This window comes from Sinohyriopsis cumingii, chromosome 1 (assembly GCF_028554795.1).
Source record: "Sinohyriopsis cumingii isolate HCF-2022 chromosome 1, ASM2855479v2, whole genome shotgun sequence".
NCBI lineage: Eukaryota > Metazoa > Mollusca > Bivalvia > Unionida > Unionidae > Sinohyriopsis > Sinohyriopsis cumingii.
Genome location: NC_142961.1, coordinates 108559271 through 108578318, shown reverse-complemented (window position 1 = coordinate 108578318; position 19048 = coordinate 108559271). Strand labels below are relative to the sequence as shown.

The following is a 19048-nucleotide window of genomic DNA, read 5'->3' as shown; positions in this document are numbered from 1 at the left end:
TGGTACATCAAAACATTCAAGATTGTAATTCATTCGGAACACCATTGGAATTCATTCGGAATACTCTGTACTTTAGGACTTGTGACAAAACTTTTTGGACTATTTGTGATTTAATTCAGAATACTGTAAGTTCTTTTCAAATTATCACACTTTTCTGTTACTTAGCTTAAGATCATTGGGTCGTAACAATATGAAATATCAATTGTGTCCAAAAACAAAAATATTCTGGTTCTGTAAATATATTTTTCGAACTAGACACATATACACGCACGCTTGTACTTGCCATTTTGTTTAGTTTCACATATTTTCCTTGTTTATATTATTATGAAGGAGGTTTCTATAGGTATTAGTATATCGACCTGAAACTTTTTTTCCTATTTCAGTACTCGGATGTGTCGAACCAAAACGATGTTTATTTATAGTAGGCCTATCATGCAAACTGCCTTAAATGTATACGGATAGAAATTTTCAATTTCAGTCAATGTACGCGACAAAATTAATGCATGCATATAGCTTCATTGGGGGCAGAATATTTATTTCCAATCCTTAAACATGTTAAAGCGAACAGTGCATTATACTCTTTAATGCACATAAAAAGCGTATGAAAATGACTAATACAAATACAAATAAACTTTCACCCCACTTCACAAATGGTACATTTAGTTAGGTGGTTGACCTTTGGAGATTTAACGGCCTTTTCAGCATTTATTTTATTGTCCAGCCCAGCAAGAAAGTGATTTGAAAGATAAACAGGTTGTGTTTGTGCAACATCTCTGCATCTATCTGCAGAGAGAGAGAGATAGAGAGAGAGAGAGAGAGAGAGAGAGAGAGAGAGAGAGAGAGAGAGAGAGAGAGAGAGAGAGAGAGATGTTGTTGTGGGGTTTAACGCCATCTTTCAGCACAAGATAGGCTATACATAGCGGCCAGTATAAATGGTTGAGATAGAACCAGGAAAACCCTCGGAAAAGAACCACCGAAACACGAAAAGCTACTGGCAAGCTTTGTCACATTGGCCGAGTCCGATACTCGAACCCACGCAGACAGACGTGAGACGCCAATGATCCGTAACAGTGAGCGTTTAGACCACTCTGCCACTCGGGGCCCAGAGAGAGAGAGAGAGAGAGAGAGAGAGAGAGAGAGAGATTGAGATTGCATATTAATACTGGTGGGCCGTGCAGTCTTCTCTTACCTGATATAAAGTATAGCAGTCCGCAAGTAAATGTTTCTACTCCAAACAATTGCTTTCCTTATAAAGTCCCACCCAATTTACCTGTATAAGTTCCTATTTATTTCTTTTAGTTTCACAACCTTGAGCAGTCCACTGGTGTGGTGTCATATATCAGGTCTTTCTCCGATAATCTTCGTCGAGTCGATCCTTAACAAATGTCACAAAGAGGATAAATTTAATTTATGAGCTGAAACAAGTACAAGAATTCGGTCGTCTAAAAAACGATCATAATAATAATCGGTAGCTTTCAAGTGCTCAACTCAGGAAGATAAATTGGCTGATCTAGATTTTAGATCTATGCCTGTTGTTTTCATTGTTACTGAACTGAATACCAAGGTCCTTAGAATAGGAACAGCGGCATACCCTCTCAAATTGCAGTTTGAGCGAAAGCTATAATGTAGGTGTATAGACAAATTTGGATGTGTATGCCGCTCTAAATAGTACTTTACAAGAAGGTGTGTGTGTGTTTGTGTGTGTATGATTTGGATTTTTAACGTAGCTTTAACTATATTTCAGTCATATCGCTACGATGTCTGCAGTATGGCAGTTTATAGTGATGTCTTGCTCTGGGGCAGCATGATGCAGACATGTAGCATGATGTCCCACCCAATCACATTATCCTGGTACCATTTTTGAAAGTCTTTGATATGACTCGGCCGGGGATCGAACCCACGACCTCCCGCATCTAAGGCGGACGCTCTAACCACTAGGCCATCAGAGCGGCACCTTTACAAGAGAGAAAAATCATCCTAAAACAAGATATGAAATCTTTATGCGTGATAGATTATTTACCATTGTTATGAAAAAGTATTTATCACAGTCTATGAAAAAGTATTTACCACAGTCTGTGATAAAGTAAGTTTTTACCATAGTCTATTTTTCAGTTTTAAACGAAACTTTTTTAGAGAAAACATCAGCTTATTTCAATCAAATCCACCAAATAAAAACTAAAGGTAAATTGGATGTAACAATTCCGAGAACGGTTAAGAGTTGTTGTTGTTGTAGGATTTAACGCCATTTTTCAGCACACGATAGGCTATACATGGCGGCCAGTATTAATGGTGGAGGAAGAACCTGGGAAAACCCCGGAAAGAACCACCGACCCACGAGAATCTACTGGCAAGCTTTCTCACATACCCACACTTGCCGAATACGAGACTCGAACTCACGCAGTGATCAGTAACGGAGAGCGCTTTAGACCACTCGGGGTCCGAACGGTTAAGAGAACTCTCCATCTTAGTTCTGAATTTTAAAATGGTCGAGAGACCGAGAGTGTTAGTAACCGCTGAAAAAAATGACCCTGCCAGCACCCTTCACAAGGCTGAAGCCAGTCATCAACCTTTTGTTTCACGTGCTGTTAGCGAAGCCTAGATGCTATGCGGTAAATAAGTGTTCAGTATTGTGTTATTAACTTTTGGTCCATGACTGTAGATTGCAATGAGCTAATAATATGTTATTTATCTGAGTCTGTATCCTATTTAATGAATCTTTTTGGGGGGTAATTTACTATTGGATAATTAAGTCAGGTGGGTTGTGTTGCGACATAGGTCACGTAGGAGGTACTGCGACTTAGAGTCGTAATAGAGTCGCGGAGATGTATATACGGACAGAGCTGAACAATTGTTATGAATCCGATTTCCTTGTATTGTTCTTGGTTTAATATAAATGCCACAGTGCTACATTAAGGCTGGTGGAGATTCAGCATATTCAATGATATTGGTACATCAGCACATTCGAGACCTGGAATTCATTCTGAATACTATTCATTTGGAATTGTGATGTAACATTTTAGGATTATTTTGGATTTAATTCATATTACTGTATGTTTCTCTTAAATTTTAATTTTATAACTTGTACATTTATGACGTTTTACGAAACTTATTTAGTTTTTTCTTCATTCTGTTACTTGGTTTAAGACCATATATTCGTAGCATATGCTATACATAGTTGGGGTGTTTTATTAAAATAATGAAATAAATACTCCAAACTATGTTATAACCTTTACAGAATATGCCATAGTTAAAATTATCCTTTTACAAATAGTGAATCAGTCAGCCGTGTGAACGATTGTCAGTTGTCTGTCCGTGTTGTGAGAATATGATTACCTCAGGCATATCCTTTTCGTTGTATATCACCTGTCGCTGTAACAACACTCATAATCATCGTGTGAATTACTTAAAGTGGAATGAAATGTATACACATAATTGCAAACATTAAGTTATTTCACTACCATTTTTAAAAGGGTATTATTTGCATCCTGAGCGTGTGTGCGATTTAGATTTTTGACGTAGCTTTTACAATTTTAAAGTCATATCGCTACGACGTGTGCAGCATGGCACGTTATAGAGATGTCAAACAATGAGGCATCAAGCCGCAGACAGCATCCTGACACCAGGCCGACCAGTCCTGACACAAACCTCTTAATGCTGAGCGCCAGGCCTGGAAGCTGCTAGTACTATTTTTATAAGTCTTTGGTATAACTCGACCGGGGTTTCGAACCCTCTACCTCCCGCATCCGAGGCTGACGTTCTAACCTCTTAGGCCACGGAACGGTCTCTTTTCGTCCTGAAAGGAATTAGAATTTGTTATCACTCGTTTAGGACGAACATGATATAAATAATATAGTGTCAATCTGTATACAAGTTTACACGTCCATAGACCGTCCTGAAGACAATATCCTTTTTAATAATAGTGCGACAGATGCCTAAGTCCATTAACCTCTATGTAACCCGTATGTTTCGTTTTCGTTGTTTTTTCCCCGCAGTGGTGTAAAATACGTATGAAAATCCCCCCACCCCAAAGACAAGCATGAGATACCAGCCATCACATTCTTCTGTTTATAAACACCCTATCTAAGAATCGATAGGGTACCCTACTAAAGACATTTTTTTTCTTACTATTGTTATTTGTTTTCTTCCTTACAAGGCTTTGATACAAATGTAATTGTAGTGTGCGTTCCAACCCATTTATTTCAGGACTTTTGCCCATATTATAGCTGTCAGTTTTAGACGGACGATCTAGCTCACTTAGTCAACGATATTTATAATGGATATGAAAAAGGTCATTATGTTTTGGGCATTTACAATGAATATGGAATAATTTCATTTGTTCTTTTATGGCCACATGTTCTGAATAGTGTAGTTATACTTATTTGGATCCCTACATTTTTCGTGGTTTTTTATATATAACTTTGACGGATCTATCCCTCTCAAGATTATGGCATATCGTCTACTGTTGGTTAAAATAGTTTGAATTTTTTTTATAGGCATTTTTAGTATTAGTTCTAAACGTAAGCCTAGCTGTGTAAAGAGACATAACTCAACTTTTAATCCAAAGAGGAAATGATCATACTCGGTATTGTTTGAAAACTTGAATGTTGAATCATTTCAATAACAAAAACGTATAAAGGTTTTTATTACAATATTTTAGAACTTAAGAAATAAAAATGAGAAAAGACTCACACATTGAACATTCACACTTCATATTTTGAAAGAGATCTTGGCATATACTTAAGATCATGAATAGGAAATGCTGATCAATATTTCCCAGTTTATGTTTATCTCTTTGATCTTGTTATTGTACCGTATTTCCCAGCTGTCTAAATCATAAGTATTCTGAGAACTTTGATTCATGGTGTAGACGTTTCAATGTTGTGAAGCTACATGACATCACCGTGAAGACTGCATTCACCACTAAAGCGAGAGATGGATTTCAAGCTTTTCAAGAATTAGGAAAAGACGCATCTACCAGTAACACAGATAGACTCAATTCAGCATGGGAACAGATTATATCAGTCAACAAAAAGAGCAATGAAGTTTGTTTGGGTTGCAAAGAAAAGAAAAAGAGTACGGAGTGGATCAAGTCTGACACATATGAAGTCATTAACGAGATACATGACATAAAGAAGAGACTAGCAGTTGCCAAATCAGACACACTTCAAGAAAGATTCAAATAGCAATTCAGAGAGGCAGACCGGAAAGTGAAGAAACATGTAAGAACAGACAAACGAACTTTCATGGAAGACCTTGCAACGCAAGCTGAAAATGCAGCATGTGGTGGAGAACAAGGGAATTACAGAGCTCGTCTGTGGCAAGCACAGTAGCAGGACAAGTGTCCATATCAAGGATAAACAATGACTGTTACCGACAACATAGACTGAACAGGAAACAAGCAGGACAGAGCATTTCAGGGAAGTTCGGAACAGATCACCACCTGAAGAAGCGGACATCCAAGAAGCTTTGGAAAATTTTGCTCCACAAGAGAAAGGAGAAACCATTGCAACTATCAGATCTCTCAGAAATGACAGATCTCCAGGACATGATAATCCGAATGCGGAAATGTTTAAAACAGACCCAGAAGTTGCAGCCTCCATTCTCCAGCCAGTGTTTACAGCACTTTTTTAGAAGAACAACAAGTGGCCAAGGACTGGACCAGACGAGCTATCGTCAAGATCCCCAAGAAAAGAACACCCATCTGTTATAATTGACGTGACATCACCTTACTATCCATAGCCATTAAGATCCTTGCCAAGGTTATCATCAATCGGATATTAGACGCTGTCAGCAAACAGTGCGCAGAGTGTCAGAGTCAACTGTACATTAACGTTTTTAATTTTGAGAAGGAATTTAACAGCATCCACAGAAAAGGCGTTTAGAGCATTCTGGGACTTACGTAATTCCCCCTACACATGATTCAGCTCATCAAGAGGTTTTACAATAATTTCACATGAAGCGTGGGATTCTGCAGCTTGTGTTTTGAAGTCAAGACTGGGGTTGAGAGAGGGATGAGTCGTGTCTACATTACTCTTCAGCCTAGTAATTGACCGAATCTTGCGGAGAGCAAAAGAAGTCACGTCAAGGGACATCAGATGCATACCGTTTTCAACATCGGAAGACCCGCACTTTGCACATAATCATCCGACAGGATGGAGGCACCAAGAACGACATCTATAGCAGACCAAGAAAGGCCAGAGTATTCCGAAGTATGAAGATCAACACTGTATGGTATCTGCACCAAACTTAGCTGTACCAGAACTACGTCTTATGAACGATACAGTAAGGCTCGGAGTGCTGGCGTATAACAGAGTGTGATCTTGCGAAGCTTTCGTCATTCCACACCACTAGCTTTCGCAGGATACTGTGTGTCTTGGCTGTGGACAATTTCCAACCATGACCTGCTTGAAAAAAGTTGTGCGACTTGTTGTAAAATGTAATTGACGTACAAACAAGCAAGCACACAGCCATCCATCCTTAAATACAAGCATTCGTAAATTGATATTAGTCGAAATTAATTATACAGCCTATTTTGTTGGTCTTGGTACACTAGAAAATGTACTTACCCGAGAAGTATGTATGAATGTATGTATGTATGTATGTATGTATGTATGTATGTATGTATGTATGTATGTAAACGAGACTAGTAAAAATGGCGAATGGCCTAACAAAGCCAAAACCCCGATTGTTAATAAACCATTGCTTGATACACTGAGAGCAGATCCATGTAGAATTACCTGAAGTAAATGCTATGAAACCAGCACATACAAGTCCATCGCTCCGGTGGCATAGTGGTTAGAGTATTTCTCAAACGCTTGATATGTCTAATTTTATAGAGCCTAATAAACTTTCTACCTTTGTTAATTAAAGGGTACCCTATCATATTACTTTCTGAGTCCCTGATGGCCGAGTGATCTAACGAACTCGCCTTCACTGACCACTATCATATCACCTCTGTCCGCCTGGGTTCGAGTCTCGGGCTCGGTCTATATGGATATGCGAAAATACTTGCCATTAACTTCTCGTGGGTCTGTCGTTCCTCTCGGGGTTTTCCCGGGTTCTTCCTCCACCAGTTATACTAGCCGTTAATGTTAAGCCATTAAACGTCATGAAAAAAAGGCGTTAATCCCAAAATAATAATAAAAAATCGATCATTATAGTTTCAGCATCCTCCATATTCAATCACTGACACTATTGACAATATCACAAAAATTGACATTAACAAGTCGACAGGTTCAGATGGAATGCACACCAAAATTCTGAAAATTTCCACCCTGTCACTCTCTGACCATTTCCTGAAAATTTCCAATGTAATTGAAATTAGCCAACGTATTCGAAATTCATCAGAAGTAAAAAAGAATGACCCATCCGACTATTGACCCATGTATGATCAACCAGCATTTGAAAACAACAACAACAACATTGCAAGCAATTTTTAGTAAGCCTCCAACAAGTACCAACGTCCCCATAAGTACCAGCTCCTCCAAAAGTACTAGCTCTGCCATAAATCACAATCAGGTTTTGAAAAATGCATTCATGACACACTGTTGTCACGAAACTTACAAACTAGTGGCTACTAGTGATTGAAATCGGCTACGTTGCTGGTTTTAAAAAAAATTAAATTTAATCATTAAGAAATGACCAGTCGCCAATTTGTCTTCAAATTCAGATTACTGGTTGAATTATATCGCACTAAATCATATCTCTCAATTTAGCTGTCTGGTGTATATAAAACAGGATGTATATTAATGCATCTAAAACGAAATGAATGACAGTCGGAATAAGAAAGCGCACATCCATTGAGATTTACATACTTCTCAATCAAAATGTCTCGGATCTGTCAAGTGTTGAAGACAAAATTATTGATCTTTACATAGATGAACACATTCAGTGGAATTTATATAACTGTCACCTATGTGCGACTGACGTCTAAAAATGAATATCCTATAATTATTCTCTAAATTTAAACATTAGTCGTCATGTGAACTTTATTTTTCTGGATACATAATATACATACCATACCTAATAGACTAGAAATGTACTACAGGGATACATACCACAATTCACATATTAGGGCTGTACTATGGATATACATACCATAATTGATAGACTAGGGCTGTACTATGGGGATACATACCATAACTGATAGACTAGGGCTGTACTATGGGGATACATACCATAACTGATAGACTAGGGCTGTGTTATGGGAATACATACCATATCTGATAGACTAGGGCTGTACTATGGATATACATACCATAACTGATAGACTAGGGCTGTACTATGGGGATGCATACCAGAACTGATAGACTAGGGCTATGCTATGGGAATACATACTATAACTGATGGTCTAGGGCTGTACTATGGATATACATACCATAACTGATAAACTAGGGCTGTAATATGGGGATGCATACCATAACTGATAGACTAGGGCTGTACTATGGGGATGCATACCATAACTGATAGACTAGGGCTGTACTATGGAGATACGTACCATAACTGATAGACTAGGGCTGTACTATGGGAATACATACCAAAGCTGATAGACTAGGGCTGTACTATGGGAATACACACCATAGCTGATAGACTAGGGCTGTACTATGGGAATACATTCCATAACTGACAGACTAGGGCTGTACTATGGGGATACATATCAAACCTGATAGACTAGGGCTGTACTATAGGGATACATACCATAACTGATAGACTAGGGCTGTACTATGGGGATACATACCATAACTGATAGACTAGGGCTGTACTATGGGAATACATACAATAACTGATAGACTAGGGCTGTACTATGGGGATACATACCATAACTGATAGACTAGGGCTGTACTATGGGAATACATACCATAACTGATAGACTAGGGCTGTACTATAGGGATACATACCATAACTGATAGACTAGGGCTCTACTATGGGGATATATACCATAACTGATAGACTGGGGCTGTACTATATGGGGACACATACCATAACTGATAAACTAGGGCTGCACTATTTGGGGATACATACCATAACTGATAGACATGGACTGTACTATATGGGGATACATAACATAACTGATAGACTATGGCTGTGTTATGGGAATACATACCATAACTGACTGATATAATAGGAATGTATTATGGGGATACATACCATAACTGATAGACTAGAGCTGTACTGTGGGGATATATAACTGATAAACTACGGCTGTACTATGGGAATACATACCATAACTGATAGACTAGGGCTGTACTATATGGGGATACATACTGTAATTATAGACCAGGGCTGTACTTTATGAGGATAAATAACATAACTAATAGGACTATTCCATATAGGAATACATACCATAACTGATAGACTAGGGCTGTACTATATGGGGATACATACTGTAATTATAGACCAGGGCTGTACTTTATGAGGATAAATAACATAGCTAATAGGACTATTCCATATTGGGATACATACCATAACTGATAGACTAGGGTTGAACTATGGTGATACATACCATAACTGATAGGGCTGTACTTTATAGGGATACATACCAGAACTAATAGATTAGGGCTGTACTATTGGGATGCATACCACAACTGAGAGACTCGGGATGTACTATGGGGATGTATACTACAACTGATAGACTAGGTCTGTAGTTTATGGGGAAACACGTACACTAATTATATGATGATTGATAAACGCAAGAAAATGGTAGTACGAATACTCCTCCCCTTTTTTTTGCACGTACACAACAACTATCACATCGTCGCACAGAGGCGTAGCTATGATATTTTGCGCCCGGGGACGAACTATAAAATTGGCGCCCCAGCCCCCTCCCCGTTTAATCACATTTTTGAATATTACCCTTGTTTACTTATTATAATGTAACGTTGTAAGCCTCATTTTGGCGCCCCTGTACCTTGGCGCCCGGGGACATATGTACCCCCCTGCTCCCCCCCCCCCAGCTACGCCTCTGTCGTCGCAAGCCACTGGTGGTAATCCGCTACGTCCCTTCATCGCCGGTGGTTGCCTCTGCAGAACTTGTCTCACTTCTAAAGAACAGTGCATTGACCTGTTTAACAAGTCACAGCAAGCGCGAGTATATTTTCCTCACCATCTGACCAGACATGACTTTTCACGCTAAGACAGTGAAACGGTCTTTTCCAGTCTAAGTCATTGATGCGTATATCATTATTACGCTGTGTTGTTGAAGGCGGATTTGTTTTTACGCATGCTCCCTCCAAAATTTGAAATCTCAAAACAGGTAGCAACGGGTGACGAAGAAGAGTATACGAATTATCGCCCTTTGCATGCGACGACGTGAATATCAATACCCAAAGGTATTGTTTATTTTCAAGGAATCATGACATACACGTGTCTTAACAACGTTTCTCCAGATTATATCTCTGAGCTAATTAAACTCAGATCACCGAAAGCTGAGTGTAATCTTAGATCTACCACAGACCACGATTTTCAGATTTTGAGTGTGAGATCTATCCATGTCAAAAACTATTTTACTGTATCAGCACCTACATTCTTGGAATTCCCCTCTCTGTTGATATGTAATTAGAATTCCATTTCTTCATTTGAAAGGTCATTATGAAAATTCCTTTTTGACCAGTTGTAATTATATATCGAAGCCTCCCCAAACGGAATGTTATTTTTTTTTGTTCAGATATAACGTGTGTATATATGTGCAGTATCCAATATATATATATATATATATATATATATATATATATATATATATATATATATATATATATATATATATATATATATATATATATATATATATATATATTCCAAGACGTTATTTGTACTCATGACTGTGCAATCAAAAGTTTTTATTTTTATTTTTTCGTTCTTCATTTATTCTTTAGCTCTGTAGGATTGTTGACATATTGCAATGTGTATTCCTATGTATGCACGCATGTATGTGTGTGTGTGTGTGTGTGTGTGACTATAAAATGGTAACTAAATACTGCGTCATGCAAATCTTTCGAAATTACTCGTTTTAGAATAATGACATTACAAAATAGTCTTCTTGGACGGGCTACATTGACATGTCTCTTTACTTGCTATGTTATTTCAGACGACAGTCTTCACAAATAAGACTTATTTGCATAATATCTAAAAGTAACAGTAACAGAGCTCTCGACTGATTGATTGATAAATTGACCAATTAATTAATTGATTGAGCGAGCGAGCGAGTGAGTGAGGGAGTGAGTGATTGATCCATCGATCAATCAAATGTGTTTTAGGTGTACACCAGAGCAGTTCAAAAACAGTGTTATATTAGGTATGAATTACACAGTCATAAAAGCAGGTTATCATGAAGTTACCTCCCCGTAACGACTATACCTGGTCTGTTTTAGTATTTGGAGTCAACCTGTTTATTACAAGGATGGAAGATTTCCCAAGTAAGAGGCATTTAAGCAATTTTCATTGACATAAACCACTTTCCTAAAATCGCTAAACGACATTAATTCATATCACTCATATTTTTTTTAAAGAGGAGAAAATTTTAATTTCTTTCGAGACAATTGAGAGAAGTAATTTTTAAAATATTGGTATTAGAATGTTGCACTATAAATTACAGATGATATAGCCATTGGAGGATGGATTGGTCAGTAGTCTTATAAAGGAGATGTTCTCTCCCAAAACCCTATTTTGAACTTGACGATAAATAAATCCCCCCCCCCCCCCATAGCCACCTCAAGTTAGTCTAAACAAACTACTAAAACAACTCTGTTGAGGCAACAGCGTCTATTTCATAATTGATTACCAACATGAGGACATGCCAAGGAATAGTCGCCATCGTCAAACCAAATAGGGTTTGATCGAGAAAGACCCCCTTTATAAGACTACTAACATATTTCACACAAAATTGCGAGCAAATTTTTATATCTGATATTTCATACAACATCGCTATAGATTTCTCCAGATAATTTTTAACGTCTCAGCTTTTACTATGATATAACTCTAATCGTCATGACAAAACAAGTGCATATTTATTTTACCGCTGATAAGATAATCAAGTTCTAACGTTTTGATAAAATTTCCATGAGAAACTATTGTCTTATTAACGTAAAAGTTTTTTTTAGCTCATCATCTACTGTAAGTTTTGTGTATTTGTTTTGCGATATTGGATTCTAAAGATTATCAACAGTTTTAACAAGCTCTTTTGTGATCAAAGCAAGTTTATCAAAATATTCCGAATAATCATTGCAAACAAGAGACACCTTTATCTTGTTTGTATTTTTGAAGCGCGTGCTATACTTCACGTCAAGTATAATCGTCATATGCTTACCCTGGAAGAGAATTCTCTTCATCTTTAACGTGGTATCTTCCACATTAATATCTTCCATTGTATTTCATATTTCACACATAATTTACCGAATGCTATTTTTTTTTATATTTTACAACTCTGTTTGGTATAAAATCAACAATAAAACAGTCTTTGACTCGTAGTTGCTGTATCAGATCTAGCATACTAAACAATTTACCTAAGATAAGCTCGAAGTTGATTCAATATTTTATTTGTAGTCGCTATTGCTATCTTACAAGACGCGTCTTTGTTCTCATATTTTGGCTCTATATTTTGTTGATCGCTGATAATGCAATACCTGCTCCAGATACTCTCAGCAATAATGGATTTGATGTTCCTCCTGCTGATGCTATTCCAGTTGGTATTAATACAATCGGGATATAGTTTAACACGCATATGATTCTGCTTAATTTTTTGGCACGTATGGTAAGATAAAGTTTTTTTAAATATGTGATGGTACCTGTAGTACGTGATCAGATCATTGCCGTCGTTGTCTGAGAGACCGAATGATATGTGGTTGAAGTTGATAGCATATTTTTTTTATCATTATAAAACTTTCTCAACAAAATGCTAAAAAGTAAACAATTTCTCAGCAACAACTTTATTAACAAGATTACGAAATTTACTATTATCAGGATCAGCAAGAAAATTTGTATATTCCTCATATACCTCAGATGACGTATTTTTATACCCGACGTCATCAAAACATTTTCTATGGATCACAGTAAGTGGAGGATCAAAACTCTTTGGTATTTCGGTGACATCATTCACGTTAATTTGGTAAAGATTTTTTTTTACATAATTAATATAACCCAGTATTTCTGTTAGGTCTTTAAGCTACGTACCATATGTTGTGCAATAATTGCATATCTTGTTGCAATAGACAAATGTTCATATTTATTGTCCAAGTTGATGTCATCTGCGAGTAAGTTTAGATACCCAACAATCAAATCTTTTATATTTTTATATTTTGTTTTCTGTCTGTAGCTTTCCAGTTTCCTTTTTATACTCTTGTAGTGAAATATTTTGCCAAGATATTGATCAAATATATCATAATAAACAGGTTTAATAATATTGCCAATACATGTTATGTCATCGAGTGTTTGATAAAATAGATATCGTTCAGCATCGCTGTAAGACTCAATCTTTGACTGAATTGCATTTACTGCTATCAGTGCCGCATTTATTTGTTCAGAATAATCTTTTTTGTGGTCGCTGTTTGTCAGAGAATTTACTAATAGCATATATGCTGTCGCTAACGGATTGGCGTCATCATGATTATCCGCTACCTAGAATAACGTTTTTGTTGTCAGGATAGTCCATACCATACTCATGTAATATTCTACGTTTAGCAAATCTATCTCTCATCCTACGATGTTTTGTGAGTCGATTATTTTTAGTTCTGCTAGTTCGTCAAGTTCATCGTGAACTTTTTTTTATTCCATCTTGTTCTTGTTTCTTATCACATGAGATTTTATTTAATAAGGTCAGATCTGTTGATTGTCATAGAATTTCCCTTTTTAATCGCAAGTAGTGTATTTGTCAACAGCCACTCAATTCGTAATCGCTGTTCCTCGCAATCGTTTGGATGACAGTACTTGCTAATAATATAAAAATCTCGGATAGTGTTTTTTACCTGTGGACGTCGCATTCCAGCAACTCTAACAAAATTGTCTTCGTTTTCGTGTAGATCAGGTGATCCGAGTGTTAAAGTTATCATTCTAGTGATTACATTAAGTGCTTGAGCTTCTCTAGTGCTTTCGGAGTCTAACTGATCAACGTCAGCTATTTCTATTTTGGTTCAGGATCAAATATGGTGTTTAAAACTCTTTTGCGAATCTGATCGACGGAGGACCAACATACATTTATAAATCAGATAACATTAAAATGGATTGCATAGCGATCTGTTTAACACACTACATCTACACTAAATCGCAACGACCTATGCAGGTCGCCGATCGCGTACAACTGAAACACTGTCAAACCCAGGTAAGGACTTTCTGCGTTGACAACATATATCCGAAAGTAAATGTACTTTTTAACCGTGTTAGCATCAGCGATAGTAAACTGTTGACTTGCTGAGGTATAAAAACATGTTGTGCTGTACAGAGTTGTCCATGTGGTATTATATGTCGATCCCTCTAATCTCCAATTGTATATGAGGCCGACACCAACATTTGATCGTCCTCGTAAACAAAACTTCCGAGTTGCAACATCATCAAGGCACTGAATTTAGCTCCAAAAATTCGACGTTTCTCCATATGTGGTCCACTCGGGACCTCTAGATATGACGCTGTTAAACGAAAAAGTAAAATGTAGATTATTTCTAGGATATTGTGTTGACGCCGTTGCAACAAACCCCAAAGATTATCTGTCGAATCACCAAGATGTGGAACATAACCAACGTTACTGCGAGATCGTTTTGTGCTGCCAACACCACTATCTACGCACAGTTTATTTACAAGATCAGATATGGCAACGGGAATGTATGTTGATGTTATTCTATTTGCTACCATGTCGATAGCTCCTGTAATTGTACCTCCGGTTCGTTCTACGTAAAGAGCATCAGCTGATGTACCTGCAAAATCATCTGCGTTATCTGCTGCTACGTCGACGTAAGATTTGTTTGTTAGATCGAATGGAGATACTGGATAATATGTTGTTGTTATCTAGAGTTCGAGTATATTGAATATCTTGACCAGAACTCTAATGAGCCTAACAAGATGTGGATTAGAACATTTAATACACGAGACGAAGACGTGTTTTGACTTCCTCATGAAGCTATTTTTGAAGTACAAGGAAGTATAAAGACAATAACTATTCCTCCAATAGCAATTGCTGCTGCTGATAATATATCACTAGTTAATAACGACTGGAGTTTATTTAAAAGCGCTAGGTATCAGATTGCAAATAAAAATGTCAAAGATATTTCTATGCACTTGCCGATAGCATGCACTATTCTTAATATTGTTTCGTTCAGAGATCTTTTGCGACAAATATGCTATGGTTCAAAGATGTGTGTGTGTGATTTGGATTTTCAGCTGTGCTTTAACAATTATTCAGTCATATTGCTACGATGTCTGCAGTATGACAATTTATAGTGATTTCTAGTACTGGGGCATCGGGCCGCAGACATGTAGCATGATGTCCCACCCAGTCACATTATCCTGACACCAGGCCGACCAGTCCAAATTCTAAACTCTTAATGCTGAGCTCCAAGAGAGGCAGCTGTTAGTACCATTTTTGTAAGTCTTTGTTATGGCTAGACCGGTGATCGAACCCATAACCTCCCGCATCCGAGGTGGACGCTCTAACGACTAGGTAACCAGAGCGGTTCAAAGATATAGTAACCGGAGATGCTATTTCAAACGAGTTTAAAACCGGCACTGATGTTGATGCTGCAGTAACAAATGGACTAATTCTAACACCAGCTGGTGCTAATGCAGCAGCACAACACACTGTAGCAGCACTTATAGCAGAAGCGGAAGGTGGATAAAATTTTGCAGCGGCAATAAGAAGTGTCCTCGGTAATGTTAGGCGACCAAATTACAACGAAGGATATGCTAAACTAAAAGCGTTTGCAGAACTATAGAAAAACAAACATTACGATGATGCTTCCGTTAAGTACAATATTTGGGTCTTGCCGCGAATACAACAAAGTATTTTGTATTATCAAACATGCGCTTATACTTGACAGAGCTGATCATAACGATTGTCTGCTGTAAGTTAATGGTGTTGATTGTCAATTTACAATTTCACGACTAGCATTATGGATGCCACGAGTTGTAGCATCTGTTTCAAAACTGATAGAAACTGAAACAATGTCATCCACGTACAACAGAAAGATATGCTTCGAACAGCATAACGTTTATCAAAATTGCAGTGGCAAATTCAACTGATAGCAGATGGAGAATAGGAACAGCTTTTTGCGAACAATTGCCGAGACTAATATTTGTTGTTTTTCAACAACAGGAAAGACGTGGCAGTCAAGAACAAAACAATTCTCTTTTTGACAGCGCTGATGTAAGACGAATATTCGTCAGAATAAACTCTAAGCAGTATCCTGAACGTGAGATTCAATGGAACTTTACAAATAATAATACCAGAAACCTATCTAGTGCTATATATATATATATATATATATATATATATATATATATATATATATATATATATATATATATATATATATATATATATATATATGCAAAAGCATCAGGACGCTGATACTGGATCTCAGATATCTGTCGAAGAGTTTCGATCTCTTTGCCCAATATTTCATTTCGATGTGTCTAAGCACAGCGAACGAGCTATTGGATCAACCGCTGATATGGAGGTAACGTGGACGTTATGAGCTGTTCTAGGAGCTGCTGGTCCTCCAGTTGTTCCACAATATTACGCTTATGCACTTGTAACATCTGACAGATGTATAACACTAGACGCTATACGAGATAGGATGACTGTAAAGGTTTAGTGATAACAAATATTTTATCTGATAACATCAATAATGAAATATATTTTGAACGATATTGATTTGTCACAAGGACAAATACAAATATTAGCACGAGCTAAAGTCAAACGTTAAGCGGTTTCATTAAAAATAGAATTTCAAAATGCTTAGCGTTCCAACAAAATTACTTCTAACACAACGCCAGAGTTCCAAATTGTTAAATGGTAAGCCTTTTATACTTGATCTGTCAGTGCCACAAATAACAGCATTTGCCATATCAAAAGCGATCCTTCATGGATCAACTGGAACGACGATAGCTACTTTACCACTAACATTATTGCCAAGGATATTACCTGTGTTAGGAACTTTGGGCTTAGGGATGGGTTCATACGCCCACTGCTAACAGGGATAACGGCAAATTTACTACCAAACCTGTTAGGGATAAGACGCGGAATGAAGGTATAACCAATGCAAAGACGGACTAGTGGAAGTCGTGGCCTAGGAGATATGCTACCGGAAACCAGGAGATGAAATCGTCCGCGTTAAATAATTTTGAAATTGAGTATTTTCAAAAGATGAGTTTGCAAATAGATCACTAATAAAAGCTGTGTCATCAATATACAAAATTTCAATGCGGATCTGGAACTCACTGGGTAGCACTTTACAACAACAACTATTTTGACTTTTTTGGTCTTCCTCCGAGTGATTTTATTAAACAGTACATCCCAAAAAGATATATAAAATAGACTATAACTTAATATCAGCTCCAGCCAGTTGGAACTTCAGCTTGTGGTTATTATCGCATTATGTTAATCAAACAAATATCTGGATCAGATAGCGGATCTAAACACAACAATTTCTTAGTGTTTATTCTGCAATTCGACCCGTTTTCTGGTATAAGCAAATATCGTAAAGCGGTTATTGGATCGTAAACGATCTACCATTAATTTTGTCTGACATCAAGTATTAAATGACAACATACTGTCTCAAAGGCAGAACCAAAACCAATAACATCGATGAAACAACATGTGGTAAGAGAAAGAATATGTTCCTTAAACAAGATAAATCCGGTGATACAATCACTAGCGGGAGTGCAGTGCAAACCCAGAGTGCTCGCACTCCGACAATAAGGTCCGACGAAAAGTTCTTTTAGTAAGCGACTAAAAATAAATGAACTGTAATTGCGAAGATGTAAACAAAGATCTGAGCCTGGAACAAAAGAAGATAGTTGCTTATTGCCAGCGTTGGAAGCACAGAGCAAATTACGAAAACCAAAGGGAGGTTGGACATTGCTAGGACATAACTATACCGGACTATGGAATCCACTTGATCAGCAACTCGATAAAAATGACAATCCGTTACCAGGACAAGAACCCTACAACGCAATTTATGCAATTGCGGTGCGTCATGATATTTGTTATTGCGATCATGTCGACGACAACTAAGTTGCGATCGTGTAATGCTTGACGAACTACGAGATATGAAACCTAGTGGAATACGAGAACGAGTTGATCTAAAGCTTGTTCAAGGTATGATTGGATCAAAATATAAACTCGGTATTGGGATGCCAGGCAAGCTTGCGTCAGATATCAGTGGATACCAGAGCGTTCTATCTCACGAGCTTCACAAACCTAAAAAGAAATCTTCGACGAAAGGTGGTAGCAAACGCAGTCGATGATATCTGGGCGATAGATCTCGCAGACATGCAAAACATAGTACAGTACAACGATAATAAATGATATCTGTTTAACGTAATTGATGTCTTCGGCAAATAAGCGTTTAGTGTACCTGTTTCTGATAAAACTGGATCGACAATAACAAATGCGCTGGGAGATATTATTGTTAAGACGGATCGAAAACCAATAAAATCTGGACCGACCATGGATCAGAGATTTAAATAAGCGGTTCTAGACAAAAAAACATAAAAAAGTATGTTACCGGTAACGAAGGAAAGAGTGTTGTTGTTGAACGAGTAAATTGTACGATAAAAGAAAAGATCTACTAGCAGCTTACAGCAAAAACCACCGACAGATATAGTGATGATGTGTCAGCAATAATATCAGATTATAATAACACTAAACACAATTGGAATGTCACCGTTGCTATAAAAAAATTCGGTTCTTGCAAAAAAGAATTTATTTCGCAGGCATAAATTTAACGTTGGTGATCTTGCCATTTCATTTAATTTCATTATCGAAACATTTATTTGAAAAAGGGTTTTACCCTGAACTGGTCTGAGGAAGTATTTGTGATCGACAAGATTTTAGCAACAATACCGG

The 19048-nt window shown here is 37.3% G+C and overlaps 1 protein-coding gene across 3 annotated transcripts in view; it reads right to left on the bottom strand.

The window, feature by feature from the left end:
• The window catches only part of LOC149807564 (uncharacterized), a 45901-nt gene extending 42112 nt beyond the window's left edge, over window positions 1-3789 (bottom strand). The window contains exon 1 of one of the 3 annotated variants that reach the window (XM_089967879.1): window positions 3646-3789. The gene's annotated coding sequence lies outside the window, so the exon portion shown is untranslated. Of the gene's footprint in view, window positions 1-1189; window positions 1503-3645 lie in introns of those variants that run through there. The other 2 variants (XM_089967867.1, XM_089967871.1) reach the window with 2 other exon arrangements.
• Between the last annotated feature and the right edge of the window lie 15259 nt (window positions 3790-19048).